The 8,720-nt window shown below is 37.8% G+C and overlaps 1 long non-coding RNA gene across 1 annotated transcript; it reads right to left on the bottom strand.

The window, feature by feature from the left end:
- Positions 1-7,408: 7,408 nt before the first annotated feature.
- On the bottom strand, positions 7,409-8,326 carry LOC131656698 (uncharacterized). The gene is made up of 2 exons (XR_009300255.1): positions 8,195-8,326; positions 7,409-7,935 (listed from the first exon to the last, which is right to left on the bottom strand). It is a non-coding gene; the product is annotated as an uncharacterized LOC131656698 (long non-coding RNA).
- Positions 8,327-8,720: the final 394 nt, after the last annotated feature.

Genomic DNA, 8,720 nt, shown 5'->3' on the forward strand with positions numbered 1-8,720 from the left:
GTGAGAGAGCTAGTGGCATACTTGTCGATTTTATCCAAGTTGGCGCCCTTCTCTCATTAGTGACGCAAAGAATTCGTTCGTTCTCATGTTTAAAATCAATGGCTGAGTATTCGCCCCGACGATGGTAAACGTGTTTATTCCTTTTAAACGTTTTTTTCTTTCCCTTTTAAAAGCGGAACTACATTAGCTCTGACTTCTCCATTGCACCGAGGAGGTATGTAGGCACAAGATTTAATGTCTTGCCGAGCTTATTTTAAAAATAAAACAAACCCTTTTTTCGCACACGATATCTTTTATAAAACACAGATTTTCAAAAAGGTTCCTGTGGAGTACCACAGATATGAGGGGTGCTTAAAACCTTCCCCTCGTATAATCAACACCCGTACCTAAGATCTCTTTTTGTTTTAAAAACAAACTTTGGGTTTTCTTCGTTCTTTCCCTTTTCCTTTGGAAACAATAAAGTGCGGTGGCGACTTTCACTGAAATATTGAGTCGAGTCAATTTATGGCTTTGATCTCAGATTTTCCCCGCTACAGAAAAATGGCGACTTCACTGGGGATATATTTTAAGTGTGTTAAGCCTATTTTTGTTTATCTGTGTGTTTTTTATTTGTATTATTGATATGTGCTTTGTTTGTTTTTTTTCTTTTTGGTGCTCGGTGGTTCCTCTGTGATGAGACAAAGTCCTAACCCGGACTTTGGTGAGTAACTTGAGATAGGAGGTGGTATGACCAATAGTTGCATGTCAGGAGCGATCCTTAACATGAGCATCATATGGTGGAACCCCAATCAGTGGAGGCCTCATGGAAGGTAGTAGATGTTGTTACGAGCTATCGTAGGAACGCTATTACTTTCAATAGTGAGTGTCCGTAGAAGCTGAATGGCCTAGAACCTTTTTAACCCATCTAAGCCTTTTTAGGATGTAGCGCAGAAACAAGGTCAAGTACCAATTTGAGCTTGTTGTCATGCGATGCTACGCTCAGACGAGGTCTTTTTAGGCATATTATTGGCGCCCATGAGCAATTGTGCGTGCGGGTAGTATCCGATAGAAGATTGAAAACTCTGGGAACCTTTGTAGAACCCGATCGGCAGGTACAAAATTCCCTAGTACATACCTTTGTGGGTGGTTCTTAACCTATGACTCCATGCTTGTGACGTCGGACTTTTGAACCTTGCTTGTGTGATTTTGTGTGACTTGATGTGCTCTTGATTGTGGTTGATGTATAAACCATGCATTCATGCATCCATGAAAACTCTTTTTCTTTTGGTTTTCAAGGAACTTAGAGGTCTTTCCTTGTAAACATCATAAGTTTCATCAAACTCAATGGATCTTGGGTGTTGATGGGGTGAAAATTCTAATCCACCAAAATGGATGATTGATTTTGATGATAACTTAATCGAAGCTTTAGTCCAATGTTTGAGTGTTTACAAGTTAATATCTTAAGTTCCTTGAAACTTAAAAATTAAAACAAATCATTGGCATTGCATGCATCATTCTACATTTGGTCCTGCTTTCTAAAGAAGTTTTTCCAGAGCCTTATTTCCTTTCTTATGGTATCATCAGTACAACACTCGTGCTAAGAAGAAATGGAAAGCATCAAGCAAGAGATTCGTGAACTCCGTGAAGAGGTGATTACTCTAAAGGCTGGTATGGAGCATCTGACTGCTCTGGTTGAGGCTCTAGTTGCTTCCCAAGTCAATCCTCCGGTGATGGAAGAAAGGATGGCAAAGGTCCTTCTTGAAACTCTAAACTCATCCTTTCCTAAGGGAATGGTAGTCCGTACACCTACTGAATCCCATGGAGAGGTGGATATGAAAGCGCTTCTAGAAAAGGATGTCCGAAAGGAATGTTTGCTTGAAGAAGGTAACTCAGCTGGTAGTGTGAAAAAGTTTGGTAATGACTTTTCAAAGAAGAGAATCAAGGGAGGAAACAATCATCATCAACATCACCATGTTTCCTATGTCATTCCTGTATCTAATTCAGTTCATGCAATTCCAGATTATCAGCAGAGTACTCGTCAACGAGCTCCTCCACCGAACGAGCAAAATCAATCTCAAAAGGGGAATTTTGATCCCATCCCCATGACTTACACAGAATTGTACCCTGCTTTGGTTCGTAAGAATTTGGTTCAGATAAGGTCACCGCCTCCTGTTCCCGAGAAACTCCCTTGGTGGTACAAAGCTGACGCCACTTGTGCTTTTCATCAGAATGCTCCTGGACATGGCTTAGAGGATTGCTGGCCTCTCAAGACTGAAGTTCAAAGATTAATCCATGCTGGTATTTTGACTTTCCGAGATGTTGGTTCTGATGTTCAAGCCAATCTTTTGCCAAAGCATGATTGAATCACTATTGATGGTAGCCTGAAGTTTGAAAGATGTTTCCTTCAGCACAAACCCAGATGGAGAGAGCCTTCTCAGTTTTTAGAATTCTTACTGATTTTCATTTGTAATATTTCTTGTTTTTCAATGCACTGTTGCATGTAGACACTTGTTTATTTTTTAATGTTAATGATAATACAATGATAATGTTTGTTTTGAAGTAATCCATTCGTTTCACTCATGTTTATTTGTTTTTTATGCATTATGATACCAAGTGCTTTTGCCAAACTCTTGCTTATGCAAAGATTGGAGGGAGGATGATGATATGAAAACGCAAAATTTCTGGTTGTATGCTTTTGAATAAGACCCTGTTGATGATGTACAGGCATTGTTTCAAATTCCCAAACACCGGAGATATAAGGAAGATAATCCCTTGTTAACCCCTTTGAGCCTTGAAGTAGGAGTTTCTTTTCTAAACGAAAAACCCTAATTTTTAACCTGGGGCAGGGTAGTGTTCAGTTGATTTGGCCGAGTGTTCATGTTTCAAAAAGGATTATGCATCCAAGTGTCAATCACGTCATATCCACATTAAAGGTTGGATCATGTGGAACCACAATGGTTATCCCCCGCGCATCAAAAGGATGGAAAGTATAAAACCACAATGATTATCCTTCATCCACCAAGTAATAAGGCAGTCACAACCCTCTCAAAAAGTCAAGACAAAGTCAATGTCACACGATTTGTTCAAATCAAAAGAAAAAAAATAATAAAAAAAAAGAGAGAAGAAAAAAAAAAGAAAAAAAAGCTCGCTAAGTCGGAAACTTGAAAACAAGTGACTTAAGCAAAAGTTAGAGCATCCCGCTGGATGACCAATTCAAAAGAATCAGTCCAGGCAAAAGTTAGGGAAATAAAAAAAAAAAGGGAAAGTGAAAAGTGAAAAGAAAGGACTACAGAGCAAAAGTCCTCAACAATGAACAGATCTGTGTGAATACAAAAACGAAGACAAAAGGGTGACTGCTATCTCCAAGAAAGCTTCATTGGATCATTAATGGCACAAAATCCTTTTGAGAGATGAATACTCATGTTGAGTTGACTGAACATAGGACTGGAGAACATCACGAAGTTGGGATGGGCTAAATAAACTTTGAGCCTAAAAATCATTTTTTCTGAAAACCGTGAACCATACCACGATGCAACCCTCAAAAGTCCTAATTGAAGCAGGGTTTATTTTGAAAGCATACTTAAAACAAGAAAGCGTTCCTGACTCCTATCGGTTATGCTGAAAACTTGTGTTGGTATCATAGGCATACAAAAATCAATGTCATTCCTTAACCAGTGATTCGTTCACAAGGTTTTGTGACATCCTTTCAATAAAACTTCAGGATTTACATAATTATTGCATTTGAATTATCATTCTCAGATCAAACATTTTTCTGCTTGTAAATACTTGTTTGACATTCAGGAAGCTTACATCTGATCATCAGTAGAAAACTAAAACATTGTCAGGGGCATGTTGTTTTCCCAATATAATGCTTTTACGAGTCTGATTACCCATATGGGGCAAAGATTGAAGACTCTGTCGACCAATCAAATGTGACAAGTACAATCAATCTGGGGCAGTTACGTCGAGATTCGACAAATCTCTCCAAGAATCTATTGATCTGGGGCAGATTATTCCAAGTCTTCATGATGCCAAGGATATCTATGAATCCTCTTCAAGCAAGTTCCTCTCATAGACTATGTAGTATGGGGCATGTTGTGAATTAAAAGTTACCTTGATCACCTCTTTAGCTTGAAGTACAAAGGTCGTTGCGATGATCAATCCAGAGTATGTCACTCTCTACTAAGAAGTTTTGAGATAAGCTGTTGACTGTTGGGTTTTCTCTCTCACCTTGTGTTGAGTTTTGAACTAAAATTCCCCTCAGGTTAATTCTTTTGTTATGATGATAACTTCTTATTTCTCCTGCAAGTTCATAATAGTGCTTTTCTCTAAGGAAATTTTCTCTGATCCCCCCATATTAGAGTTTGCAAGGATGTGTTGTTCTATCCCTTTTGGTAGAAATTGATGATATGGTATCCCTCTTAGAGGTTGATAGTTCCCAAAGAGTTTGCTTGGTGTGCATCTCCAATAAGTTTTCCCTCAGTGCGGAGTTCACGTTGTTATTCTTTCAGTGGATTTATGGATATTTGAACTTTGAATTTGAATTTTCCACTTAGTTAGTAGCTTTCTCTTGAGCCTTGTAGCAAGATTTTGTTCCTTCAACGACCTCGGTTTATCTACAATTGAATCCTCAGCCGTGTTCCTAGCATGGATCTTCAGAAGAATGTCTTTTGATATCTCCAACTTTTTGAGATTCACCAAGTGTCTGTTGTATTGTGATGTCTTGTCACTTCCTAGTATTTTTGTGTTTGTTTTGTCAGCATATACATGACATTCATTCATTCATACATGCAACATGCATAAAAAAATTAAAAAGAAAAATATATTCATATCCATTCTTGCATTTCTTAATGTTTTGATCCACTCTGTTTGATGTTGTTATCCCCCAAAGTATATGATCTCTCTGCATTAGAGTGTCTACCTTAAGCAGAAAGTGTTTATCCTTTCTAATTCCCCACAGAGTTTGTTCCTCGTGGAAGAATTTTGCTTCAGTGTTCCTCCTCAGCTCATTTGTCAGGATGGAACTAATCCCCATTTGAGTTTATTCCTCAAGGGGCAAAGCTTTGTTTGACCATTTCTATCCGGTTTATTCGTGGAGTTGAACTTTGATCTCTTGAAGTACTATGTTGGAACCTCTCTAGGATAAGAAACCTAGATCGAGAAGGCATTTATTTTGCACCTCTTGAGGATTTTGTTTTCCTTAACAATGGAGAATCTGTTTATGATTGGTATCAGATATTGAAATACTTATTTTCCATCAGTGTTGGAATTTGTGCTTGAAAGCAAGGGGCAGGTTTTGACTTTGAGCAACTTATGTTATCCCCATCATGTTTTGGTTGACAAAAAGCCTCTTTATTTGAGCAAGTTTGTATGTCTTCACATATCAATCTTATTTTCAAAGCAAGTGATAATCTCTCAGGCTTTATGAACTTCTTGATCCAAGTGGAAGAAGCTCAGCAAATGGCAAGTCCCTTCATCAGAAGTGACAATTTGCATCCTAATGGAAGAATCTCAGCAAATGGTAAGTCCCTTCATCAGAAGTGACAGTTTGCATCCAGTTCCTTTTCTCAAGCCACGTCCTTGATTAAAGAAGAAGTTGATCCCTATTCTTAGCGGCAACTTATTATTCTCAGCAGCTTATCGTCAACTATTGAGGCGGTAATTCATCTTCTTCTACCTTCAACTATTGAGTTGGTAGCTTATCGTCAACTATTGAGGCGGTAATTCCCGCATCTTCAGTAAACGTTGATGTTCAGAAGAAGTTTCCTGCATCTTCCAGTAAAAGTTGATGTTCAGATGAAAATTCATGTACCTTCAGTAAAAGTCGGTATTCAGGTGATGCTATTCCTGCATCTTCAGTAAACGTTGATGTTCAGAAGAAGTTCCCTGCATCTTCCAGTAAAAGTTGATGTTCAGAAGAAGTTCCCTGCATCTTCCAGTAAAAGTTGATGTTCAGATGAAAATTCCTGTACCTTCAGTAAAAGTCGGTATTCAGGTGATGCTATTCCTGCATCTTCAGTAAACGTTGATGTTCAGAAGAAGTTCCCTGCATCTTCCAGTAAAAGTTGATGTTCAGATGAAAATTCCTGTACCTTCAGTAAAAGTCGGTATTCAGGTGATGCTATTCCTGCATCTTCAGTAAACGTTGATGTTCAGAAGAAGTTCCCTGCATCTTCCAGTAAAAGTTGATGTTCAGATGAAAATTCCTGTACCTTCAGTAAAAGTCGGTATTCAGATGATGCTATTCCTGCACCTTCAGTAAAAGCTGGTGTTCAGAGAAGCCTTTGTATCTACATCTTCCAGTAAAAGTCGATGTCAAGATCTTTTTCTACCTTCAGTAAAAGCTGATAGTCCACCTTCAGTAAAGAGTTGGTGTCTTCTCTTCCTACCTTCAGTAAAAGCTGGTAGTCCACCTTCAGTAAAGAGTTGGTGTCTTCTCTTCCTACCTTCAGTAAAAGCTGGTAGTCCACCTTCAGTAAAAGTCGGTGTTTTCTTTTGTATCCACATCTTCCAGTAAAAAGTGGATGTTGAGATTCTTTCCTACCTTCAGTAAAAGTCGGTAGTTCACCTTCAGTAAGTTGGTGTATTCTTTCATCTCTAGTGAAAGATGATGCTTTAACCTTTTTGGTGCGGAATGTTTTCCCCATTGAAGTTTCTTTTTCCAACAAAGTCTCGTTCCCCCAGCGGAGTCTGTGTTCTTTCCCCAGCGGTTTCTTGTTTCCCTCTCATGGAAGTCATGTGCATTACATTCATAATCATAAGCATTACATTGCATCTTAGGGCCAAAAATTGTGTATTCTGTATTTAAGTCTCTTCAATCACGTCGAGACGAAGATTTCAATCTTCATATCTCCGGATAGAAGAAACTTAAATAGGGGCATCTGTCATACCCCAATTTTTGACCCTAAGATCCCGCGTCTCAGACTTTGTTTAAATCACATCAAAATCATTTACGAGGTTCTCTGGTGCCTATTTCTTTTCTAGCTCACCTTCAGGGGAATCATCAGACACCTCTTTTCTCATTTTTTTTTATTATTTATTTATAGTCTTTATATTTTACTAACCATTAATCAAAACTCAAAAAAATATGTTTTTTTATTTTTTTTGTTTCTTTATCAAATAGGGTTTGAAGACCAAAAAGTTCAGATAATGTTTCTAATCAAGGTTCAGAGGTTTGAATCAAGATTTTCTCATTGTGGTGGTGCTTGTCAAGTGGCTAAAAGTTGGTTCAAGAGTGTTCATGATCAATCAAATGATATTGAGTTTTTGGACATTTATTTTGTTCTAGAATTTGATTCAAGACTAAGAGTGCAAGCATGATTGTTTGGAGTTCAAATTCATATGGAATTACTTGGAACTTAAAAATATTCATCATTGTTTAACACATAATTCCAAGTTGAAAATTCAAAGGCATTTACCATTCAAGGAATTCAAAATGCAAAATTAGCACTCATGATCCAAGATTTGTTTTACATGAACTTTAAAGGTACATTCATTCAAGAGGAATTAAATTCCTAAAGTTTCAAGCCAACGATACATCAAAGATTACAAAATTCAAAGCAAAAGTCTTTATTTCATACAAAGATCTAATTCATGACAATCCAAGATTTCATCATTATGGTTGCAAGAATTCAAATTTCTACATTTTATTTTACAAGAATTCAAAGTTTTGTGTGATCAAGATTGAAGTCACTTCATAAGTCCACCATTTTCTTTCAAACTTCATGTTTGGGCTTCGAGTTCACCATAGTCCCTCCAAGGCTTTTCTCTCCATCTTCATGTCAATGGTGCTCATCATATGCAAAGAAGAAGAGAATTTAAGATGCAATCAAAATCATACACAAGCATTCAAGAAAATAATGGTACAAAGTGAAGTTACTGTGGTAAATTTTCATTCACACCAACAAGTAATTCAAGTTCAAAGTTAAATCCAGGCCCAAGGTTCTTTTCAATCAACTGCAAAAACATTGCAAACAAAAAGAATGTGAATTGTTGGACTGAATGGATAGCATTTTCGGATTTGGGCTGCCACAAGAAGAAATTGACATTTTGTTTGAACCTGACCTCAACACAAACTCAGATTTTTCTCAGCCCACGTTATTCATTGCAAACCCTAAATTCTACACTATAAAAGCATTGACTCACACTGACACAAGGGACCTTTTTGCTCAGAACTTTTCAGACTTACTCAGAACAAAAAAATCAGAAAACTCACCTGAACCGAGCTTGACCGGAAACCACCGCCGGAATTCCAAAACCGCCGTGCCGGAGCTCTCAACCGCCACTGTTTTTTATTTCTTTGCCTCAAAAGGTTGAGAACCTTCTTCTGATACCGAATTCCTCTTTACTTTCGTGACTCTTGCACTGATTGTGCTACATTTTTTAGTTTAGAACTTTCAAACTTTGTCCCATAAAATAGAAAACCTTGTTGAGTATTCTCACGTTCCAGAAGATGCTCAAATTGCCGAAACAATACCTCCTCTGTTAAGTCCGTACAACATCTTCAAAAGACAAAGAAGTGTCACCAGAACCATCCGAAATCTCATCTCTACAAATCGCCCTCATATGAAAGAATACGTTCAATCATCTCGATTAGACCAATGCAGCTTAAGAGCTACAAACCAAGAACAATATGTAGATCTAGAAATTCCCCAGTATCTCATTAACCATTGGAAGACTGAAGGATATACAGCCTTACACTTTGGAGCTGTTAGACTCATCCTCTCTCTTCATGGAAGGAA

Source organism: Vicia villosa, linkage group LG3, assembly GCF_029867415.1.
Source record: "Vicia villosa cultivar HV-30 ecotype Madison, WI linkage group LG3, Vvil1.0, whole genome shotgun sequence".
Taxonomy (NCBI): domain Eukaryota; kingdom Viridiplantae; phylum Streptophyta; class Magnoliopsida; order Fabales; family Fabaceae; genus Vicia; species Vicia villosa.